The sequence below is a fragment of the Typopeltis vanoorti genome, chromosome 21, assembly GCF_054136105.1.
Source record: "Typopeltis vanoorti isolate ZY-2024b chromosome 21, IOZ_Tvanoo_1.0, whole genome shotgun sequence".
NCBI lineage: Eukaryota > Metazoa > Arthropoda > Arachnida > Uropygi > Thelyphonidae > Typopeltis > Typopeltis vanoorti.
The window spans coordinates 26,742,926-26,768,921 of record NC_143569.1 but is presented as its reverse complement, the minus strand read 5'-3'; the positions used below and the strand labels follow the sequence as shown (position 1 = coordinate 26,768,921).

The 25,996-nt window shown below is 34.8% G+C and overlaps 1 protein-coding gene across 1 annotated transcript in view; it reads right to left on the bottom strand.

Annotated features, from left to right (window-relative positions):
* Positions 1–25,996, bottom strand: part of LOC150094685 (cell adhesion molecule Dscam1-like) — a 639,127-nt gene that overhangs the window by 564,797 nt on the left and 48,334 nt on the right. The window lies entirely within an intron of this gene.

Genomic DNA, 25,996 nt, shown 5'->3' with positions numbered 1-25,996 from the left:
GAAGCAAGTATTGGTAATAACTAATCTGTTAGCACGGGCAAATTCCAACAGTCTTTCACCATGGGTGTTACGTTCACCCAGACCAAACATGCCACACTCCAACGTGACTCTCATACTCTTTCCCACTTTTGCATTTAAGTCTCCTAAGATGTACAGTATGTCTCTCCTTGGTAGGCAGCCCAAAACAGTTTGTAAGTTTTCATAAAATTCTTCACTCTCTTCTTCAGGCCTATCCGTGTGGGGTGCATAAACTACCACAACTGATACATTGGTAGGCTGAGCCTTAAGTCTAATGGAGAGTATCCCACCATTAATGGGGTTATAACCAAGAAGGCTTCTTGCCTGAGCTGTCTTCAGTATCACAGCTACCCCATGATGTTTTGAATCACAACCTGAGTAACTAACTAGCTTACCATCCTGTCTTTTGAAGTGACCTTCTTCATTCCATCTGGTCTCTGTAATTCCCAAGATGTCAATTTTATACCTATCCATCTCTTTACAGACAATCTCAAGAGTACCATCTGTAAACACCTGACATTCCATGTGCCTGTGTAAAATTCCTTTCTAAGATTAATCTTATACATTCGGTGTTGCTCATTCACAGTATCACTGACTTTTGATGGAGACTGTAATATACTTCTCTAACAGGACCCTCTGCCTAAACCCTGAACGCTGCTCTGATTATTCTGCGCGACAGTCTATGCAGCATGAGATGCGTTATTAGGCACAATCATAGTCGCATTTTGGAGCGAAGTCACTGCAAGAAGAAAGTGGTAGAGTTGCAGAGGCCCTTTCCACATAAGATGACATAGTAAAATAGGAAAGATTCACCCCTAGCCCTCGCATTCTCTAATAGCATTGGGGGAAGGTAGCAAGAAGAAAAGAAAGAAGGAAAGAAAAAAAAGGGGAGGGACCAGTCTACAGATAATATAACAGATGTATATTATATGAAGTAAGGCCCCTTTTTTTAATTACCAATTCTAAATTTACATTTTTGCGTTCAACAATCGACAAGTATATTTTTCGTTGCACGATAAACTGCCAATAAATGTAATCTATATTCAGCAATAATCAAGCAGTGTGAATTTTTCGTTTATATTTTAATAAGCATCAAACCGTTATTACATACGTAAGCTATAGAACAAGTTGATTATCGAGTACAAATAAAATGGCGAAAGCAATGATCTTTTGGAGCGTGATAAAAATAATCAAACATAATTATCGTGCGTAAGGCTTTATAATATTCTTCATATTTATTCATTTACAAAAGCGAAAATTATGGCATGATTTAATGTAGACCTGGTTGACACGTATTTGCACTCCAACCAATAGATCGTGCATCCGATTCAAATCCCAGAGACACACGAAAGCGTTATGACTGCCTTTAAGTGGTCAATATCTTTCATCATTAGAAGCGAGTTCACCTCTTCACTCATTGGAGGTCTAAATGACACGGAATATGAATAATTTTACAGCTTTTCATTTGTGGGATTTACATTAAAATTATTTGTTTTAATATGCTAATTAATTTTTTTTTTTTTTTTAGAATGACGTTATTACAGTTCTTTCGACCAGATGGCGCTAGATGTTTCAATATAATTGCGATAGACGAGAAGGGAAAATGACTCGGTAGACGGCTGCTTTTAAGTTTATTCATTAGGAAAAGGACATCGATTTCAATCAATAGGATTGAATCCGTTGAATGTAAAAATGTTCGGAGAAATCGCCTCATCACAGTTCGTATTGATTCTTTTGTTTTCCGCTGAGTGATTCAAACAGAAAATTTGAAGGAAAACACACCGGTGTTGTTCTTTATATTGCGCCATCTATCGGACAATGTTTGAACTACGTGGAATAATATTCTACCAATTTTCCGGTCTGCGATTCTATAAATAGTTTAAAAATACAGTTGATTCTTATAATTTGGATAATTAAAAGAGGTTGTAAATATGCATATATACAAACGTATATAAAATTATTTGTCTAAACGTAGGAATAATCAGGTTAACCGTGGGGAATGTTCTGAAATTTAACTAATGTAGAAATATCCTTTGAGATTTTTTTTAAGTTTAATTATCAGAATATGCCTATAACGTAATAAACTATTTTTAACGTATCTAACTAGTGATATTTTAAAATACTTCTAATAATACGCCTCCATTTGTTTTAACTGAAATACATGTTTAAGTGGTTTTTTGAACTGACGTTTTTAATTTATATAATCCAGATGTTATTTGGATTTGTCTGATTTTTCCTCTCTTGTTGTTGTTGGGCATAATACCAAAATTGAAATAAACAAGTTTAACATATTATAAATGTCATTATTCATTGAAATCTATACTATTGGTATAGATTAACATTAGTTGGAATTTTTTACCAATAAAATTCGCGGATTCGAATCAAAATATAGTTGCATGAACGCCATCTTGTGTGCATATTGTAAATCTCAAATGTTATAAAATCGCATTAGCCAAAATTGCACTATTACATATTTTGTCGACTTAATGCCCTAGCAATGGCACAACATTTTTTGTGTAACGGAACAACAACATCAATAAATATCTTGTGTAACTTGCGCCGATGCATTTCAAAAAAGTCAACCGAAACGGCATTATAATATATTCTTGTTAAGTATCCCTTTACTTAAAAATGTCAATAAGTTGAAATATTACATATTTATTTTATATACGTCACAAGAAGTAAGATATACTTCATTTAAAATCAAAATTCTTGTTGAAGATGTATTTTGATTTATGCAGCTATAACCATCCCAGCCTACTCATGCATAACCATTGCTAAGAAATATCCTAGATATTTTCCCGTTATAATGAACGTAAATCATAAAAACAAACTGTCGGAGCAAATGTGATTGGTAGCGCCATCTGTTATTTGAAATGTGAATTTATTTGAACTTGGGCAAATCATAATTCAACCTACAACCATTTTTGGTATAATACAGTATTCTACTGCACACGTGATTTTATGGATAATTTCGAAATAAAATGATTGTAACTGCATCCAAAACTGAATCACTTACTAAATTCATTGAGCCAAGCGTAATAAAGATATAATATGCGCACAAACGAATTTAGTAATTGCCACTCATTATTAAAATACACCCAGTAAATGGAGAAAAAAGAATTATCCAACCAATGAATAATAATGAGAACTTGTTGCTTATCAAATCACCAATGATTAGCTTTAGCATACTAGACAACTGCCTGGGGAAAATATTTTCTTGGGATGCACTGATGAATTAAATTTGAATATTAAATTATATTCAATATATAAAATTTAATTACATATATATAGAATATAATTAAATATAAAATTAAAATAAAAGCAAAGAAAATTTAATATTTAGATGTATTTTTTCTATATTATAAATTATTAGAAATTAAAACACCATTAAAATATTAAAATAATATAATTATAAATAAGGGACGAAGTGATAAATTTAAAATATACTGTAATTGAGACAATGCTAATTTAACATTGTTAATTAAAAAGCAGTCTCAGTCTTCTTCTGTAATTAAAATGAATAAACACTGAATGAAACTGGATAAAATATTAATAATACGTATATTAATAATACGTATCATATATGGTGCATTAGCTATAATTTGTTCCACAAATATATGTGGAAGTTGTGTAAGAAATTTGCAGTATAATAACTGAAATAAATGGACTCGTGAAATCAAAACACGAGAGAATTCGGAGGAAAAAAACAACAACTTGCGATATTGCTTTACAAGGAAAGCTTGTTTTCATAGCATGAGGATATTTACACTCAAAACGGGCAGTCACAGACAGCTTTGAGTTAGTTTAAGTACGCCTGACTAAGAGGTTGTTCAACACTCGATGCACAGACTGTCAAAGTCCATGATGGAAAGAAGAATAGATCTACAGTAAACCAAATGATTACCGACAGAAGTGCTCTCGTCTTCATTTTTTTTTCGCGAACTATCGTTCTATAGTATACCAATAAACTTCAAATATAGACTTCAAAAGAAGAATTTATAAACGGCAAAAACAGGAATAATTTAACCTTATGGTTCTCTTTGAAATTCTACTTCCTAAGAAAATCCCACAAAGACTTTTACACAGTCGCAAAAAAGCATTACTTTATTTAGTTAGTTTTATTTTTTTTGTTCAAGAGTGAAACAGATATGCGTTCTACAGTCACTTATATGTCCAAGAATTTTACTGTTTTTCCCTTCTCACGCTAGAAGTAATTTAGTTCCCTTGCCTGTGATAATATTATTAAGATGAGACACTGTCAGCCTTATTCTGAAGTTAATTACATGAAGGTCCCTACACGGCATGTCGGCTGTTATCAAGACATCATCAAAATAATAATTATGAAAACAATTGCCCAAATTAAGGCTGAGTAAACTTTTATAAGGGAATGGGCTGCTTACAGTGTTCCTAGAATGATATGGTATATTTATTTGGTTTCAGATAAGTTTTTTTCTACGGATTAAATGTGCAGATATACATAAATATCGTGATCTAATAAAGGATCATGCGTAGGCCACGCATAATAATTATGCCTGTCATTGATTCATAAAGGCTAACAGTCTCAATCTTCGCCTGTGATAATATTAAGGGAATAAGTTGACTTGTGGAAGATGAGAATGAAATGTTTCTAAGTAACACTTAGAGCAAAACAACTGGGGTTGCATTCTTGAGCACTGCTGTAGGTTATCAGGGTGATATACATGGTTTCATCCTATACGATTTTTTTTTAAATCCTTATGTACAATCAACCCATGCTATTTAATGAGGCTCATCTTCTCCTCCAAGAAACATTCCTGGAAATGTCTTAACCAAAGTTAACTTACCATCTCCAAACTTAAAAGCTTCATCCTCTGTTCCAGATGATATACCATCCTAAACCATTCTTCGGTGTTGTGTGTCCATGGGATCCACAATAGATGAACATATGGTCCTCTTGTTGAGGTTTCTGTTACGGTAAGAAAGAGCTATATAATAATTTGTATAAAGAAAACGTGATTAAAATAATTCTTGAATTTATTTGGATCACAGGAAATACTCAGAATTAAAATCAATGCGAAGCGGAATAAAAATTTGATTAAAAACACATGTGCATTGTAAACAGCGGGTCTAAGGGAACAATTCGATGATTGATCCTGATGTTATGGGATTTATATTATGCTAATCTGGATTAGAATATCGTCCTGTTTTCAAGTAGAACTTGAGCAAGTCAAAAACTAAAGTCAGTCTTTGATATGTAAGTCCCGTTATCTTAAATTTGCGGTGTTGTGGATCATTTTTGTGAGATCAAATTGTAAGTCATACCGGGCATTGTAGTTGTGAGAGAATGGGACAGTCATGCACGTCAACACCTCCTGTGCATATTTTTACTGTTTCCTTCTGAACGCAAGTAGCTTTTCTTTCGCATACTTTGATATACTTCGCTTCTTGGTACAGTATATTTTCTCTAATATTTTGAATCTCTTTATCATCCTCTCGAGAGTGACAAAACTGGTTTATCTCACAAAAAGTGCATTTAAGTGTGTTGCTTTTGCGCCATCTTTATTTTCATTTCCCTTTACAGCCGCTTCGAGCACCGATGATGACAAACAGTGTCATCATGCCAGTATTTCTGACATTTGAAACTGTGTCAAGTATTCGGGATGTAAAGGTGCACCATCACTTAAGATACGCTGCTTTGACGTATACTGGGGAGTTTAGGGATGTTGAATATAAGCATGATATTCCTGCTTCATACTTTGACTCTTCTGGCAAGTATGAAAATTTTACGACTATCACTTGATGCTGTAATTCAAATTAAATCTCTTCATCAGGAATATCCTGGAGGTCTCAAACTGAAATCACTTATCCAGAAAGGGTAGAAGGTTTGTGAGGAGTTATCCCCCCCGGGAATGATGCTACATGAAGAGGTTGCACTTCATGTAGGATCATTCGTAGAGTAACAGGAACGGTTACTATTCGAAATTGAAAGTACTCAAGGCTATTTGGGCAGCACACCACATCAAGACTTGTACCTTGCCCTCGGATCAATGCTAAGGAGATTCCCGTTTGTAGTTGGTACCACATGAAAAACACGGTGACAGTGTATCAGATCTCAGTGATGGTGGCGGTGTGGAAAATAGAAGATCAAAAGACTTAGGAGAATTAGTGCAATAAATATAGGAAGACAATAACATGAAAAATGAAAAGGGTCAAGAACATCACTGGAAGGTCCTGATGGCACTTCTTCATGATGGAAACGCCCTGAATATGTGCCACGGTGATTGTGGGGGGGGGAATATATGAAGGATAAACTGGACGATCATAAACATGTAATGAAACCCTGATATACGAGTATGTAACAACTGTGTTAAAGATTTAAAAGCAAATTCGTTAGTTTAATGCAAACATTTCCTAATGATAAACGAAAGAGGAAAGTGATGTGTAACACCTGAACATCACAAACCGAATGAACCATCGCCAGAACAATTTGAAAATTAAAAAAAAAATAAATTATATAAGAATTACTGATGCCCAGTGAAATTATATCGTACTTTATTTTTTACTGAATGTATTGCTCGCTTTTGCATAAGATATCCTACTGGTTACCTTGTGAAATAAACGTGACTTACAGTTTAACTTGAACGGTAGTCAAAGCAGGTCGAAATATGGCCCTCCTGACTATTGTAATAAGAATAATCAGCGAGTGTGGTTAAGGTGTTTTACTGTGTCTTAGCCATGACCTATTATTAGTCATTTTTAATCAATCACAACAATATTAGTGTTCACGAAAAACGCCGTTAATGAATGAGTTAAAACTCAATACAATTTGAATATGAGATTATTTGGAATAAAGTCTTTCTCAGATCAATAACAGAGAAATTGAGAATGCAGTAAGCACACTAAATGAAAAACGGAAACGCTCCTGAAGAATACAGATTAAAGTTGAACTTAAAATTTGGACTAGAAGAATTATTAATTCTTCTGGTCTGGTGAAACTATAGAGTTGTCCTGATCGGTGAGTCGATTGTAGATCACACTGGATGAAATAATAGGAATTTCTCTTACCAGAAATATTGTGTATCAGCTATAAACAACTGTAGAAATTGTTCTTCCGAGTTATTTGAAACAGAATCTCCGGCCAGCTGATAGCATATCAACCGTATGAACAAGCAGAAGTTTGGAAAATGTTTCCACAAGGGACGAGCTGTATATAATAAATAAAATTATTGAAACATATAATGCATAACACATCTCATCAATTTTAACGACTATAATAACACATAACATTAGATGTTATGTACTATGTATGTATGTATCAAACTCATAAAATCTATTTAGAGCAAACGTCAAGCATCTGCTTGCACAGAAGCAAAATCAAAGCACTCCCAATTAACAAACGTGTTAAATATATCTTTGAACGTTTTACATTTATACTTGTGAGAAAACTTGAACGAACAAAGGTATTATCATCTCAGGAAACAAACTATATGATTCTCTATTTGCAGATGATATTGCTAACTTCTTAAGAGATCCCACCGAATTGGAGAATGATGAACGAACTTTATACAGGCAACTGGTGCGGAAGAAAGTTTACAAAAATAAAAAGTATCACTAACAGCTTAAAAATTATTATTTTACTAGATTAAACTAGTTTAGTTACTGGCAAATACGTATATGAGCAATTACCCTTCAGAAATAGACAAGACCAATTATTATAATACAGAGTACTCTAATTATTCATTCTATTAATCACTGGATATTGGGCCAATGGATGAAGAGGGATTATCCATATCGCTCCTAAAATGAATTGATTGTCTACTATATTGCCCACATTGATATAGTGTGCCCCAAACGTTTTTTTTTTGGGGGGGGGGGCTGAAGAGAAAGAGTGTGACAACGAACAATGTAGAGAAATATTTTGGATATGGTATTAAAATTACAGACGATAAAAACCTTTAGAGATTAGGACGGTCAGTCACAAAAATCGTTATTGTAAACACCCAGCAGTTAATGTGGGACTGGACTGAATATCGTCAGGATGAAAGTTGGCGGTTGGACAACTCTCACCATAGTTTGCATTCCCAGAGCAAGAAGAAGATGTGGAGGAGATGGCCTGTCTGTGAGAGCGAGAGAAGAGTAGATGAATTTGGGAGAGGTGTTTCTCCAGTAGTAAGATTCTGTAGGCTGATATTACCGATGATGGTCGCTGGTGTGATACATTGAACTCCTTTCTAATATTTCAAACAACGAAAGAAACAAATAAATGACAGCCATCTAATCATAGGGGTTGCATTTCCAATACGTTTGAAAATCAAAAACGGACTGCAGTAGAAAATATTAGTTTGACTTAATTTTCGGATGATCGTTTTAAATCAAATTATGATAAAAACTGGAAATTTCAATTTGCGAATTAAATGTAGTTCCAAACTTAGTCGATAAGAAACTTGATTTAAATTTCATTTAGAGAAGACCTTCGTTTAAATTCTATGAATAATTTATATTAATTTCATCAGTTTTTTTAGAACATCTGAAAAGTGGCTACTTATTAAAATATCAACCTACATTAAAAACGTGGATTTGTGTTAGTTGAAGAAATTAAAGATTTTTCATTTAGTAATACGACAAGATTAAAGATTAAATAAATGAGAACAGAGCAAACATTACTTTTTCAAGGTACTTCAAGTGTCTGTGTAAGGAGGGCAATGATCTCGCATCCAAATCACGTGGGAATCGCACCAAAGCAAATTTAGATGCAAAGTGGAGAAGTGCACTCATCCATTCGGTCCGAATAACTTTTACCGTGATTTCTTTTTTTTTTTTGTATGGTGTGTCTTGCATTTACGGCGATTTTACACGTATTTTATTTTAAATGTGTATTAGCCTAATATTTCGTATAAATCAATGAGAAAATCAAATGATACTTTTATGTCATTTGTTTCCAATTACTGACGTTAGATGGCAGCACAATACCTCACATTTGAAATCACATTTCCAACATGAACGAAATATCCAGTTGGGTATTTTGCGGAGTGGATATACTCCTAAAATATCAACCTGCATTACAAATAGGAAATTTTTAATTGTAAATAAACCCTCTAAGGCTTGTACACTTAGCAATATGAGATTTAAAGATTAACAAGTACTTCCATACTGACAATGCAATGATTAATGTCGTATAAAAGATTATTTTAACTTTATTTTAGGAAGGCCTTTGAAACTTTATTATTTATTATTACGTGACACCTCCAGGGACTCCAAAGACTCATCGAGGGAGGATACCTACTCTACAACTCTGTCTCCACCACTCCACTAGCACCAACTACCTTCATCATCTACACCAACGCCATCTACCGCCGACCACCACCACCATTTTTACAGACAATCACAAACATCCATGCCCACGGCGGGATTCGAACCCGCAGCCTTTTAGGTCGGAAGTGGATAAGCTATCCACTATTTGGAACAATGAAATTTCAATCTAATATGAACAAAGCATGGAGTCTTTACAATCTCTATTAAGCGAAAGCTGCGAGGTCATTCATTGCACTAAATGAGATTTCCCACAGGTTAATTCGCGAATGTGCATCCAATTAAACTCAGAATCATTCTATAGTTGTTCCCAATATATTGGCGACATTTTTACATATGCAGTTTTCTTCCCTTTCTATCATCTGAACTTTGTACTATTTTTCCCACGCTAAAAGAACTGAGAAAAAGCTAATAAAATCTACTTTTGTATGTCAGTAGTACGAAATTTATTTATACTTTTCGATAGTGTGATCCAATGTAACGTACACTGACTGTACGCTATTCTTTCTTAAGAATTTGGTGAGTGTTACAGATAACACCGTTAGACGGAGCCACTTGTGCACACTAGCATGACAAAATTTGTCCTCTTAATTGAACCCTACCGAGTGGTCGCTTTCCCCTCTCGTAAGTGTTGATTATATTACGTGACATCGCTTTATCTGCAGGGGCACGAAGGGAAATATTAGCCTCTGCATGACTACGCAATTAGTTCATACATATTCACGTATCATGCAAGCAACTGGTTCAGTGAGTAAATATTTATCCATTTCTGGGGACAAATGCGATCCTTCTGCTGCTGTAATACTTGCTGATATTTCTCTTCAATGGTAACAGAAGCAGTGGTGCGTACCGAACTAACTTGACGTTAAACTTCCTCCGGTTTTATTGCAGATACATTTTTGCTCATTACGGTATGTTCCGCATGGTTTCCGAATAACTAAGAAAGCACTTATATTATAGTAACCTTAGATCAATTTCTGAGTTCAGGAGAGTTCTGTAGATGTTTCCAGAGATTCAAAAATTCAAACCACGAAATTAAGAAAGCCATCATAGGAAACATGCACTTCTGTGCGCATGACTGGTAACTGACATGCGAATAGAAGTTATTAATAAATCCTTTATTATTAACTTTTACGCATGCGTATTCATTGATCAGCTTGTCCGTTTAGGAGTACGATAAACCAGAATCTATGGTAAACGAAATCCTGCTTGTTACTAATTCCTATATTTTATTATTTTTTAAAACTCAGAATATCAGATTCGACAAGATTAGAACAGAGAATGGGAACACAGCAAATAATACAGGAAATTATTTTTCCTATATTATTTAGACGACGCCATAGTTGGATTCCATCCAACTATGGCATCGTCTAAAAGAGCGACCTGTTGCCTTAGTAACCAGATTTTTTTTAATTGTTAGGATTGATTTTAATTGTTAAGATTTTTTTTTCTTAACAATTAAGAAAATGTTTTTAAATTTAATTTTTACATTAAAAATTTTAAATTTAAAGTTAATTTTTTAAGAAAAAATTATTAACATTTTAATTGTTAAGAAAACTTTTTAAACTTATATTAAATTAACACTTTTCAGATATTTTATGGAAAAATTTTAACACCCCCCCCACCCAAAAAAGGAGTTTCTTTTATCCTTAACATATCAAAAAGTTGTTCGATTTGAGTGAGACCGCATATGCCACAATTCTCTCATCCAGACCCAGTTCTTTAGCTTTCTAAGTTTCACTCATCATTTACTGTAAATGATGTAATGCAATATCTTAAATCTCGTGTGGATTTAGGAGAGCCGTCCATAATATAACTATTGATAAACACAGCGTGAAATATTTCACCAGGATAGATAAAAATGCGAAACGTTCTTAAATATAATTTTGACTGCACATTTTATGAGGAAAAATTCATGCGTTGTTTCTATTTTATTATAATCCTTAAACGTTTGACCATATTTAAAAGCGCACGAACATCATTCGCAAATTGGATAATTCTCGGCAGATATTTCTGAAGTCGATTCAACCCTCAAATGCTATCGGGAATTGAAGACATTTGGTGTTCCATGGGAGAGAATTACGTAAAGATAAAGTAAAGATACTCCAAATCATGTTATTCTTTCGATGTTCTGGTAATACTAAGTAATTCAAACTGAAATAAGAATATTTAAGAGAACGCAAAAGTTGTCTTATTGGTCTTCATGGAATAAAGATGGTTGCCATGCATATTTAATCCCTCTGATCGGAACTATTTCTTATTCTCTTTAGTTAATGTGTTGAAATGTATAATAATTCAACTGCAATAGTTTTATATTTGAATTATTCCAGATCAGTAGAAGTTGCTTTACTAGGGTTGACTGCATTGACTATAAGATATAGTGTAGTAAATCATTTATATATTTAAAATAATTAAAATGAGGTTTATAATACAGTAGTATAAAAAGTTTAACACATTTTAATATTAAAAAATATCCGCTTTTATATGGATAAGTCTTTTTATAAGATCTTAAGTGATGTCGAAATTTTCTTAAGTTTTTTTTTTTTTAATATCAGTCCCATATACATAAGATCCCAAGACCTATGACACGGCAGTTCTACGTCTAGATCTTCTTCTCCTTTCTAAGTGTTAGGCCTACTGGCCTGTTACAGAGCTATCTTAAGCCTTTCTACGTCGTACCCGTCCCGAGGATAAGGTGACTAGCCCTATGCCTCCCGGTATATTCTATGGCTGTAGCTGCGTGTGTTCACGGGACTGGTTTGCCTACTTGCGGGAGGAAAAACCCCAGGTAAACTGGTGGGATAAAACATTGTTGTTCACACCTAAGACCGGCTAACTTGGCTATGGCTGAAGAAGTTCCTCAAACTCCGTCACCGATGCGAATCGAACCCAGAACACTCCTTACCCAGGCATATGGTTGCGAAGCGCATAGCCACTAGGCTAACTGCGGGGGCTACATAAATCCACATCTAGATAAGACGTTAAAATCATAAAGGAACATGTTTATGTGTTGATTTGGTATTAAATTAGGGCGGTCCGTTTGGACCAATCAGATTCAAGCAAGTTTTATCGAATCCGATGGTTCAATATTTATAGTTTTTGGAAAGAATACTTTCTTGTGTTCCATGGTGATTTATAAATCACACTTACTATAATAAGTTTGCTATTTATGTTACGAGTATAGTGACAACCAGAATGCTATTAGCACGTTAAGGGCATTGTGGTTGCGGTATTCTGAATGTGTCGTAATGCAGTTCCTATTACAAGGTAACTCCTTTAGTTTTAGGAATGAGTTGGAATTCGCTATAACCAATGCACCTATAACATACACGAACACATTGTCTCAAGTAAACCATCTTTAACGGTCCATTGAAAATGCGGCTTTGTGAATGTATTACAGAATTTGGAGGCATTAACTGTTGCAGCATGAAAGGACAATATAGATATATAGTCGGAATTATAATACACCTAACTTGAAAGCGCATTTAGTCCCACGAGCTTCTAAGTCCATATTGAACTGTCTCCTAGTAATGGGGGACCGAAAGATACAATCTTAATGGATTTTGCAAATATACAGTTTGAACTGCTGTCGAAGCGTCAAATATCACTTAATGTAAATAATATCCATAAAGAGGGACAAATTAAATTGTATGAATGTGAGAACGCACTGGTTGGGCGTAGAATAATGTTACAAGATATACGCTATATTAAGGCATATTTGTCTTTGGGCGTTGAGCGAATGTAGTGTGTGGGCTAATAAGAAGTCTTAATACTTTTTAATTTCTTAATATAATTAAAATTCATTATTTAATTAAAAAGTTCCACACAATTAAAAAACTTGGTAAGATACCGTCAACCGTTCATTGTTTGTTTTCATTTGAATCTAATTCGCTGCTGCTTATTTGTTCACGTCTAAAATTACCTGGCGTTGTTATTAATAAGAATTATTTAAACATGGAAAGACGGCAATTAAAATAAACATATTTAATTGAATAAACTCCCTCGGCACAAAAGAATTATTGATGCATGCATTCTGAAAAGGTTATATCAAACAGAAGAAAATGGATTGTTAAAAGCCGACAAAACGCCTTTTTTCCCTTACAAGTTATCGACTTTTATTTCGTAGAGTATGTTGGAATTCTTGAAAACAAAAGGCGGTTTTTATGTCCTTTGTCGCCCCGATATGAACCACTCTGAAATTGTGGCTGGTTACAAAAAAGCGAGGAAATGAATTAATGTGCAGATGGAAAGAACAAAAGGCAGTTAATTTTCATAATCAATGTTTTTTTATTCCCTAGCTAACATCTATTCAGTAATACAATACTCGTGCGGAGTACTTCAATGACACTTCAATTTTAAATCAAGGCAAAACGTACAATAAAAACCTGCGAAGATTTAAAAAAAAAAGTAAAGAAAAAAACATTCATCCACTAAATAGAGTCTTGAAAAGGTTGCAGAAAAACTTACATTGTGTTAAAATATACCAGCACAGGATTAAAACGAAGAGATTTAGTTTTTTTGTGTAAAACATGCGGTCTTTTATGAGTTTCTTTTATGCAAACGACCAAGAATGGTAGATTTGTTTATATAAATTACAACTATTCCTACTGGATTTCTAGAAATCATACACAAAACACGCTATTAAAGCAAGGAGAGCGCGCTACAACAATGGCAATAGTTACGTCAGTGAAAAGCATTGTTGCGTGTGGATTACAATATGCATTTTAAAACTAAACTTTTATTTTGTACGTGCTTGGGGATTTCAGTGAATATGGCGAAAGACAATGGTTTATATTTCTATCGTCGACTCCAAAAACAAGTATAAAGTGGCAAAAATAATTTGAAGTATTAAAAACGGTATCACATTTCACGGAAAATTTGCAGGATAAAAAAAAATGTTTGAGATGTTCAAATTACCTTTTTCTTAATTAAAAGATAAAATACCTCAAATTCATTCGAGAATGCCGACAATTATTTGCAGAGAAATAGGATAATAACAATGTGTATACAGTTATTTGACAATGTAACGTCCTTGTATTTTGGATAGATACAAAATTAAATAATAATTATTCCAAATAAATAAATATTTCATATTGAACATAAAATAATTTTATATTTTAAAATTTTATTTAGAAAATATTTTAAAATTTCTTGTATTATTTTAAGATAAAATATATTTTGTAACAACACCTTTTCATTATGAATAGAACTTTACTATATATTTTCTGGTCACTACATTCAAGTTATTTTGGTTTATGATTATTCAAAGACAATAAATGAGAATAATCAGGTCCTTTTTAAGATTTCCAGGTAACGAATGACAATGCTGTAGCCAATGAAGTTTTAACTCAGGGTCGGCTATTGCTGTTACACAGCCATGACTAGAGCTTTTTAGCTCAATAACACCACATCCACACAGATTATCTTCATTCAGATGACGGGATAAAGAGTCAAGGACTCAGTCCATCGCCCAGTTCTTTTAAGAACTTAAATTTATTTTGGCAGCGGTGGCATTGCTCTGCTAATGCTGTATTTCTGTCAGATTCTGGGGTTATTCTGAGACCGCAGCCTGCGGTTATCTCATAGATCTGTTCCTGCCTTTTGGGGACTTTCACTAGAACTAGTGGCATTGGTCGCTTGTCGGATCTGGTCATTCTGCTGACCTTGATTGGTGTTAGGCCCTGCTGAGATCTCCTCGGAGGTGATGCCTTCAGTGACACCTCGGAGTACAACTTTAAGATTTCTTTCGCCGCTTAATGCGAAGGTGTGATACTGTAGTTTGTTGTTGTTGTCCATGATTTTCGTTATCTTTCTCTGTAGTCTGTGAATGTTGTTGGTTGAATGTTTACTCCGCCGTTGTTTCTGGCGGTTCTGCGTCTTTTGCTTGTGTGTTCTTCTGTGGGGGTCTGTTTATCTGGGGGGGGGTTCTCAAGTGGGGGAGGGTCGTGTTGTTTCTTTCTATGATCTCTTCATCTTTACTGTTTTTCTATCATTTCCATATAAGTGCATCTGTTAGCCTTCCTGTAACTTTAAATTATTTAATACGTTTTATTAGCTAAAGGTACAGTGTGTGTTTGTTCTTATAAAATTCAGGCGTACTTTAAGGCAAATAGAGAACTTCCCAAACGACATCACCCCTACCATCCCAACAGAAATATATAACATCATCAAGCACTTAAATTCAAAAAAAGATCCAGGACCAGATAGAATCACCAATAAAATCATAAAGATTCTTCCCAGAAAGGCCATAGCTCATATAGTCAACATAGCAAATGAAATAATCAGACTACAACATTTTCACATAGCTTGGAAAATAGCTGACATAACTACTGTAAAAAAGCCTGGAAATAATCCTGGAAACTGCCCCAAGGTTACAGACCCATCAGTCTATCTACTATCCAGCGTCGGCAAAATCGCAGAGAAAGTAATCCTCTCTAGACTACAAGATGCAACAGAGAAAGTTAGAATCATCCCTAATGAACAATTCGGTTTCCGAAAGGTGCACAGTAGTACTCAACAAATACACCTCCTGGTAGAACACATCACACTCGGTTTTAATTGGAACCAGCACACCGCAGCCGTACTTTTGGATCTAGCAAAGGCATTCGATAAAGTCTGGCACCAGGGCCTACTCTACAAGCTTATAAAAGCCAACGTACCCATAAAAATCAATGGAATTATATCATCCAGAAGAAGAATTCTGGAAGGTGTACCCCAAGGCTCTCTTCTGCCCCCCCCCCTTCGCGATCTACATAGTGATATCCCGCAAAACCCAAGAACAACAATCACCGCCCTATACGCCGATGATACGGCAAAATTGACCAGATCTCTCAGCCCCTAGCTGGCAGTCAAAAGACTCCAGGATAGCATCTTCTCTCTTGCAAAGTGGTTCTCGGATTGGAGGATTCAGGTCAATCCACAGAAAAGCTCAGCTATGCTTTTTACCAGAAGAAAAGTGCTCATTAATGAAGACATCCAACTCTATGGGAAAAAGATTCCGTGGCAAACAGAAACCAAGTATCTGGGAGTTTAACTGGACAAAAGATTCAGATTCAACTGATCTGCTGGAAGACATCCAGAGTCATAGCACAGCTTTACCCTGATCAACCGCAGAAGTAAACTTCATGTACAAAATAAACTGCTAATATACAAGATGGTAATACGTCCTGTAATCAGTCTACTATCCAGCGTACTGTGAGATGTGGCTCCTGCGTGGAGCCATACTTCACAGTCTAATATTCTAAAACTCCAGAGGATTCAAAATAAGTGCCTACGTTTGGACGCACCGTGGTATGCCAGAAACACCCAGATCCATTGGGAAACCAAAACCATATACATCTCCCCTCCCCACTACATGACTTAGCAGAGAAGTTTTACACCAGAGCAAGCACTCATCCGAATCCACTGATCAAACAAGTCTCAGGATACGATGAAACAGTCTACAAGCACAAAAGACCAAATGTAATCCTGCTCCCAACTGAAACAACTAAACTACACTGCCCACAAAGGGAGAGCATAAAGCTCAAAACCACCCCATTCATCAGTTCACCTACCCAGACAAAAGGGAATATAAAAGCATATTTGCTTCGAGCATCCAGTCAATAACGTAGAACGATTTAGTTTTTATTTTTTTGGTTTTTACCCCACGTGGTGGCCGGGATAAGAATAGAACATGCATGGGCTACACTGTAGTCCATGCAAATTTGTAGTAAGCATGTCGTTTAATACTGTAGGGTAGCTTATTATATGGTTCTAATCACATTTCCTAAGTTTATTAGCGAAATGGATAACAATATTAGTTTGAGTGGATTGTGTTGCATTGTTAAGTTCTTTGAAAATTTTGTGTAATACAGTATTAATATGCTATTTACACCCTTACAGGGAGTAAATAGCATATTAATACTGTATTACACAAAATTTTCAAAGAACTTATATAAATAAATTATATATAAATAACTTATATAAATTGTATTGGTATAAATACAATTTTATTGTAATTCCTCTTTCATAAATTTACTTCAGTGTAATATTAATCTCCTATATATTATCTCTTGAAGATTTACAGTAGCATCGATTCTTGTGCTTATTCAGAAAAGGGGTCTGCTGAACAAGGGAGGAAGTGAATTGTCAAATCGAGTAATGTAAATTACTGGAATGTGTTATATTTTGCGAAGTATTTTAACAAATCAAGACAATTATTCTGATCGACATTTCTCTTAGGAATGGAGAGATTTGAGGATTAAATGTTCAAAAATAATATCTTTGTTTCTGTAACTGATAATTTTTGAAAAGATTAAAAAAAGTAACCGAAACATTTCTTTTTTTTTGCATCCACGTGATTAATCAAGCAATTTTTCCCCATCAAACACCAAGTCTGGTATTCTAAATTCAATCACAATTTTCGGCAGCCCAGACGTGGCTGAAGTCTTTCCATTAAGATATCTATAATCGTCCCATATTCATTAAATGTCTAAGCTCAACCAGGAAAAATTTTCGCTTGCGTAAAATGCCTTTAATATGTCCAATAATGAGTTGTACATTGATCACAGCTAACGATGTTCAATTATCGGCAGTAAGCTTAGCAATAACAGTGTCGACAAGAACGGCCTCTTAGCTTTTTATTTACTTTTTTCTTTTTTTTAATGGAAGATAATGACTTAAGTACTTAAAAACTGAAAATGAGTTCTCATTGAAGCTGTGGTGATATTAAAAGCTAAAAATAACTTCCGGTTAACATGCAAGTTGTAAAACAAGAATCCAAAAAATATTTATTTAAAAGACGTCGTGAAAATCATGGCTAAAAGTGATTTTCGTCGAAGAGTGGTTAAGACACGTCAGAGCGAGATTTTTTATTATTGTTGTTAGCGACGAAGTTTTCTTTGTTCCATTATGTGTAATAAATTGCCACACACCTCTTTCTTGTAAACTCGCAGGCCAACAACGACGCTTAACATATTGTTATACTACAAGACGCAACAATCAGACCTTGGCATTGTTACGAAAGCAGAAAAATACAACATTCTTTGAGCATCATTAGGGTAATGGTTTTTCAGACTAACTGTTATTAAAGCACAACAACTACCAGAGCTGCATTCATTTAGGCTCCTTGAGAATTTGCTGTATATATATATATATATAACCGTACGTGTGCTAGCCATCTTTTGTGGAGCAATTATGCAAACTCTGAAGTTGCAAGCGCCGTTAAAAAAAAAAGAATAGGTCTATTATCATGGTGAACTAACTAGCGCGTGCACACACACACATATACAGTGACTTTAGCCAACAGTTAATGTTACTTTCACCAGTAGGAAGGCATACATTTGCAATGTAAAACAACTTAGGATGGGTTGTTAGTAAGTTTGTTTCTTAAGGAGGAAAACATCACTATAAAGAGAATTTTTGTTATTTCCAAAATTCTCCTGAACTTTAAAATAAAACTCCAACACTAATTTGGATTGGAATTTATGCAGTTTACTGTTTGTAACGTTGCAATTCTTGTCCTGCGAGTATTGTTATCATTGGATGATGTAGTTGGTGATCATTGTTGGGCTAACAATGTGTAACTAGTTGCGTAGTTAGTGTTACGTCAGCTCTCGGACTTGATAAAAACTACGTATTTATTTTAATATATTTCGGTTTTTGATAACATTCTTACAATTCTTTTGATAGAATAACATGCTGATCAATTGTTGTCGCACAAGCAAGAATCCAAACTATAGAAAGGGGGGGAATATCGTGTTACTGTGCATCCAACCGAAAATAAATTTTTAATTCCTATTCGCATTACAACATACGAACACAGTTTATTCCTTGCGACATCACTAACTGAAAACGAAACGCAAATTCATAATGAATTAACCATTTCAAAATGCAATTTCTCTTTACTTGTTGCCATTGATTAACTACATATTGGTTTATAAGGTTTCCCGTGTTCTTTACAAAGTTAGTTAAAAGTTACACTAGCCTGAGTTCGTTGATCTGAACTGTGTATTAATGAGTTTCTCAAGTCGTGGCGAACGTCTTGAGAAAACCAATAACCTCGTTTATTTTGGTAAAGGACTAAGTGCGAAAAATGATCAAACACGTTTCCTGTCAACAAATAATATTTACAGAATGAGTAAGCTCGGGTCTGTTTAATATTCTCAGATTTCATGGTGCAGTATTCGTAGGTTGTTATAGCAACTATTCTCTGGTGGTTCAACAAAAGATTGCCAAAGCAAGGAACACGAAAGTATGAGAAGATAAAATTTCACTCTTGTCAATAATATATGACCCGTTACCCAAGCTTGGATTGTCGAGAAAGTATTAATATCTCAACGTCTTTAAAGTTTCATCAGTGCGTTGAATACGCGTTCGTTTTCTCTGCTGTAAGAGATAGAAATGAGCCACAGGGATCAAACTACACAGGTGTCATGATGCTTGTTCAATCACAGCAAATAAAGTCGATAACGCTGTGATAAAAGAAGGCAGAATGAGTTTCATCTGACACACCCACTCTTGAGTTCGAATCTAGGAGTCGTGTAATTTTCTGTGTATTATGTAGCTCCGTTTGAGCTGCTCTTAATTCATACGAAAAGCGTATACAATCTCTTAAACAAACATAAATACATTTTGGATGCTATTTTATGTACAGATTTAACAAAATTATCCAATTTCAAGCAGAAATTCCGCTGATCTGCAAAGCAAATTACCGACAATATCAGAATAGACTAGTTAGTTGGTTTTATGCATGATTTTCTTCATCTAATTAATAAACATTACATTTTACTAAGTTGGTGGACGGGGAATGATATGCAAATATTATCTCTTCCATTATTCTGAAATAGAATCAGCAATGATTAACTGGAACTTAAAAAATTCAATTTTTGTTGTTTTGTTAAGAAAACACGTCTTTTGTAATAAGAATTATTTTAAAGATTTTGGAATGAATTTACAGCTAAAATGCCACGTTTCGAAAGAAAGGCTTTCGTTCAAAATTTATGAAGGTGTTTTATTCTTTATTTATCTACTGACTTCATTTCCATATATTTTTCCACGCAGCATTTTAATGTGAAATAAAAATTTCACAGAACTGCTGATCACAGAATAAAAACATGATTTTAAGTAATCTCGCGAAAATAAGCAGACATCCCATGATATTTCAAAAACAAAAATGGAATAACAATCACGCTTAGGTAAAGGGTTTTATTCCGACATCATTATCATATCCAGACTGTGAAGTTTAGTGGAGGTGTAATGACTGTAAAGTTGTTTCTCCTGCTTTGCATCTCAATGTTTGGTTGCAGCGACAGCAAAGAAATATCGAAGGATATACAACACTTTTGGATAATATCCCTTTTCCTACATTGTAATGTCTGTTTCAAATATTGTAATGCACCGCAGCTATTGAGCTGTGTAGATTTCAAGGCTTTTTTTTTTTTTTTAACTGACAATAAAAGATGAGTGAGGCAAACCACAACAGGTGGCTGTGAACCACACACTGTCGACAAATTCTCTATGGTCCTGTGACGTCATTCCCTAACAGCCACTTTATTTAATGCAAATGTTTATAACAATATTTTGTGAAGTAAAACTGCACGAACTATTCTGCACTTCAGTCATAATAGAAAATTTTTACCAGTCGTAAAAGCGAAGAATAGTGTATTTTGTACTAAAAAATACAAAATAAAATAGTTAAAAATAAAATATTTTATAAATGCATCACTCATATTTTATACCTACTACATAATTGTAGTATGCAGTTTTTTCTTTTTTATTATGAATCCGACCCTAGTTTTATAAAATGCTCTCAGTAATGCCGCTAATGGAGATAAAACCCCAACAAATTATTACAACACGGAGTATAGTTTCACACTCACTCGTTAAAATAAATACTAAAGGTCAACTTCACTCACAAAGAATTAATTTGTCTTGTAAAAACAGCTATTACTTTCTTAGCTAGGCTGTTAACGCCCTCTAATAGCGTTACAAGATTACAGCGGTAAAGTTTTATTAAAATTAGGGTCGGGTTCACAATTATAAAAGGAAAATAAGTCTATACAATCTGTCCATCAGAATTATTCATTATAAATTAAACCAAGTTACGTATTAAACATAAGTTCTTCAACCTAAGTGTGAAATTATGTATTGGATCATTGATGGGAGTACGAAATGCAATATATAACTTCATCTTCTTGCTGTGCGGTCAAGAAAAAAGATACAATCAGACCAAGAAATCCCGCTGAAAAGAGGAAACCTTACAGTTGGAGGAAATGCCTACTGGGATCTTCATCGAGTGATACAAGATCACCTTTCTTATTGGATGCTTGAAATGGCTGATGCCACGTTTCATTTCTGGAGGAGTGGTTCTAGTCTGTGTTGTTCTCCATCTTTTCTTGCACGCAGTGGGATTGATACCCTTTGCCAGCAGGCATCCAAACCCTAGAATCCCTTTCATTCCAGGGTGTTCATCCAGATGTATTAAGTAAATTATCTACCGTCAGCAACCGTTGGACATAAGGCCAATGCTAAAACGTCCACAGTTCATAAAAGACACTATCCTTTTTATTAAATATTTTATTTATTTTTTATTAATTATTCAAATCCATTTGCGTGTGTGTGTGTGTGGATTTGTTAACTCAGAAACGTAAAGAGTGATTAGTTTTACAGATACTGCATCTCTTGAAAGACACTACGCATGCGCAAAAATAATTAACTTAATGAAAAGGAAGAGGGTGAGTGGGAATAAAATGATCGTTGCCTTTGAACAAGTCTGAATGGAAAAATAAGATTTGAGAACTGTTTTGTTGGCTCAAAAACCCGAGATTCTCCTACATCCCTTTGGGAACTAACTAAAATATGTGACTGCATTATCCAGCGAAAACGCTGTTATGATAGTTGTAGGAAATTTTATTCCTAACAAGATAAATCCTCCCCTTCTTCCGTTGTTCTTGTTTTATTCTCTCAATCCACTTTCATTATTCTTCTGCTTTAAGTCCCATCGCAATTTCTACCTTCTTCATTTGGCATTCTTCTATATTCATTCTTTATACACGTGTCGGCTCCAAAAACAATATTTCTTTTAATAGCAAACACCCATCTTCATCAGTTATGCCAACGTAGTCAACTCTGTCGCTATCCAAGTTACCAAAAGAAGAATTTCCTTCAAACTTCGGTGTAAATTACATCCTAAGAGATCCGCTTTAATCTCCGAGCAGTTGTTTGCATTTCGATTACGCTGCGGAATGCGCTACGAACAAACAGAATTACAATTTTATGAAGTGTTGTTGACGATTGTCGAGATCTCAGCCCAGTAGGTAACTTCACAGCAAGGGATTTAATTGTTAATACGACTGAAAAGGATGCGTGCCGTTTCCGACTACAGCACCAGTTCTGGTCAGCAGTGTTAGAAACGCTTCCTTACACATTCGTGTCTTCAATTGGTGCAGCAAATAGCGCATTTGAATAGATTCTCAGACTATGGAAGTTGTCTCAAAGGAAGGTCCTGCTTTCTTGGGGATAAACTGCTCACCCTTATACGATACTCAGAAATCCATACCAAGCAGGTAAACATAAAAGATTAATGATGAGTTGTCGTTTATGTTAAAGTGATTCTGCGCTAATTAATGCTATTTACTCTAATATATTCCGTTTGTCCGATAACATGGGATATTCAAACTACGGTCGTGTCTTATCTTTGAAGGAATCTCACACAATATGCACTTACTAATCTTTAGTGGGGATGTGCAGAGGCTTTCGTATGCTGTTGCAGACAAACTAGTTGTTCAAAGTTAATGAAAAGATGTAAAGATCAGGTCGAATCAACTCAGGCCATGAGGCGAGTATTTTGTGTCTAATAACTGCATGGTTTCGTTGGGTGGTTTATCGGGAATGAGAGCATAAGTTCCGGAGGGGAAAACTGTCCAACTGCGTATAAGAAAAGCTATTATAAATTGTCCCTAGAATCCAAAGTCATTTGATTATTTTTGGAATGTTACAGAGGAGATAATGCTAACCGGTCTAGCAAAATAATGCCTACACGTTGCAAAAAATCTTAAGTTAACAAGTCGTTAAAAATAAAACAATTTTATGAGTAGTTTCAATTAATCAAGGGAAAATAAATATGTTATTTAGATAAGTAACATAAAATGCTCAATTTCTGGTTGAGAAGTTTCTCTTGCATTTAACATATAACTGGAATCTGAAACTAGATGGAGCCACTAGTAAAAGAGCTCATCGGTCACTTTAAGAAGCTGACACAAAACATAACTTTAGTTTCTCAGTGGCTAAATAATTTATAATCCCTTTGTGAAATTACTTTACTGAAACAATTATAAAATATTTCAAAATATTTTATAATTAATTACTCTAATTCTGAATTATATCGATAACTTATTTTAATGATCATTACAGCCAAATAAAATTTCATTTAATTTTTATGAACGGTTGCCAAATCTAACTCAGAACTTCGATACAGGAAAACAAAAGGCTTCGGAATCCAAATAGTGATACCGAATGCAGCAGCTTCTATACAGTGGCCAAAGTTGAAACCAGCTATGCTGAACTTATCCTGGAAATAAATTCCACACACTTCTCCAGATGCCTGAACGTCTTCCTCTGAGACATTTGAAATTCCACGCATACGTTTTATTCGATTTTTAATCTCACAACTGGTTTATGAGGAGGGTGGAAAACGGTTGACGTAGGTCTTCAAGCCTAAGTGAAGTTGGTTTTCGTAGTATTTTTTATTCTCCAGAGTTAGACATTTATTTTCGGTTCGTGACGAGACAATTCATTCCCTGGATCGTTATTATCATTAGTTCACATTAATCGTTATCTGAACAGCAGCAAAATGATGCCCTGGCCTTGATATCAATAATTTTATTAGGTTAACGTAATAAAAGGATAAAAATGGTTCGTTCATTAAATTCTCAAGAATCCATAGCGTCTAAAAACAGGATTGTTTACACGTTTACTGAAAAACCTTCGTACGTGCAAAGCATGGCACTTTTTCTTATTTATTTATTCATCATTTCTATGCGTGCTTCATCCTATAGAGAAAAGTGAGGTGAGAAAGAACTGTAGTAAGTCGTTTTTATCATGTTTCCTGCAGTAAAATACTCTATAAAAATGCATCTTGTCTTTATATAAAATATAGGAAAATACCAATAGAAGTATTGATTTCATCTCGACTACAGAAGGGAGATTTTAGGACACTAAACAGCTTGGCATGCACTTCTTCGAGGAAAGCGCAAAACATATCTGGTTTTGAGAATATTGTGCCAACCTGTATCCTTTACGAGTGAGACAGGTATTAGAGTTCTTTTGTAAGTTACCTCGCTTTTATGACTGTTTCTTCTGAGGAGGCTCTCGGTCAAACAGAATCGAGGATGCATTCTTATTACCTTAGGCATATACATAAATGAAAAGTGTGACATGCGAGAAGTAGAAATTATTTATTTCGAAGAAAGAAAAAATAAATAAATGTAGGGAGCAAATACGAGCTCGCATAAGCAACTCTGAGCAGACGACAGCATTCTACGTGGGCTGATATGTAGTCATCAAATATTTACAGTCCGCCCTCTGCAAGTATTAATAAAAGAAACTCGGCACACGCATAAAGTATTTTTTCAATATTAAAATAAATTTGTCATTTCAAAAATTAAATCAAATAAAATAAAAATAGAGATTTCCTTCGTATTTTATAAAATAAGTAATTCTATTTAATCATTATTTCGACTAAAACTGCAATAAACATTTGAACACCAACTGCAACTCCACGTCAGAAAATTATATTTGTTTTCTTAATTACATTGTGAAAAGCAAAAGGTGGAAGATGAATACCGGCATGATGGTTGTTGTGAAGAATGTTCTTGATTTTAGTGGTAATTAGCGAGTTTTAAATTTTGTGAATCTTCTTTGATAGCGGAATACAAGGTAAGACTTTGACTTTTGATTCATGTTTACGGCCCTTGCCCATTCTCTTCGCCATTATAAATATTTCTCAGGTAAGCATATTTGAATACTTTTAAACATGAACAGTTTAAGTCCCGACGACTTTGTCCAATCTCTGGATAAGAAGCTGGCGCTCGACCTCCTCAAAAAACTGTTGAAGAAATTTCAGATAGAGTGGCCAGAGTTTCTAAACCTATACTCAGAGACAGATGACTCCACAGAAGGGGTAGAAAGGAAGATGAACCTGATAATCTCCGCTCCCACACCAAAAGATGATACCGAAAATCACGCTCGAAAAAAGCGAAAAACAGTGGAGACTCAGATAAACGAGGGGATGAAAGAAGACTCCCCCAACACTGATCTACCCACGCCCAACAATGAAAAAGTTCCTCCAATCGTACTACGGGAAAAGGAATGATGGACGGCCCTCAGGCCTATTATGCAAAACCACCAAATTGCCTATTCATGGGCAAAAAACGTAGACGACCGAGTTAAAATCCACGTTGCCACAGTAGGAGACTACAGACACCTCACAAAAACCATGGATGAGTTAGATATTAAATATCATACTTAATCACTGAAGTCGGAGAAAAACCTAAAAGTTGTACTCAGAGGAGTAACAGAAAACATTTACACAGATGAAATAACTGAAGCCCTCCGCCTCCACGATCTCCCACCTGTCAAAGTCAGCAGAATGTTACGGGCCGACACGAGTCCAATGCCGCTAGTACTCGTAGAGATACCCAAAACACAC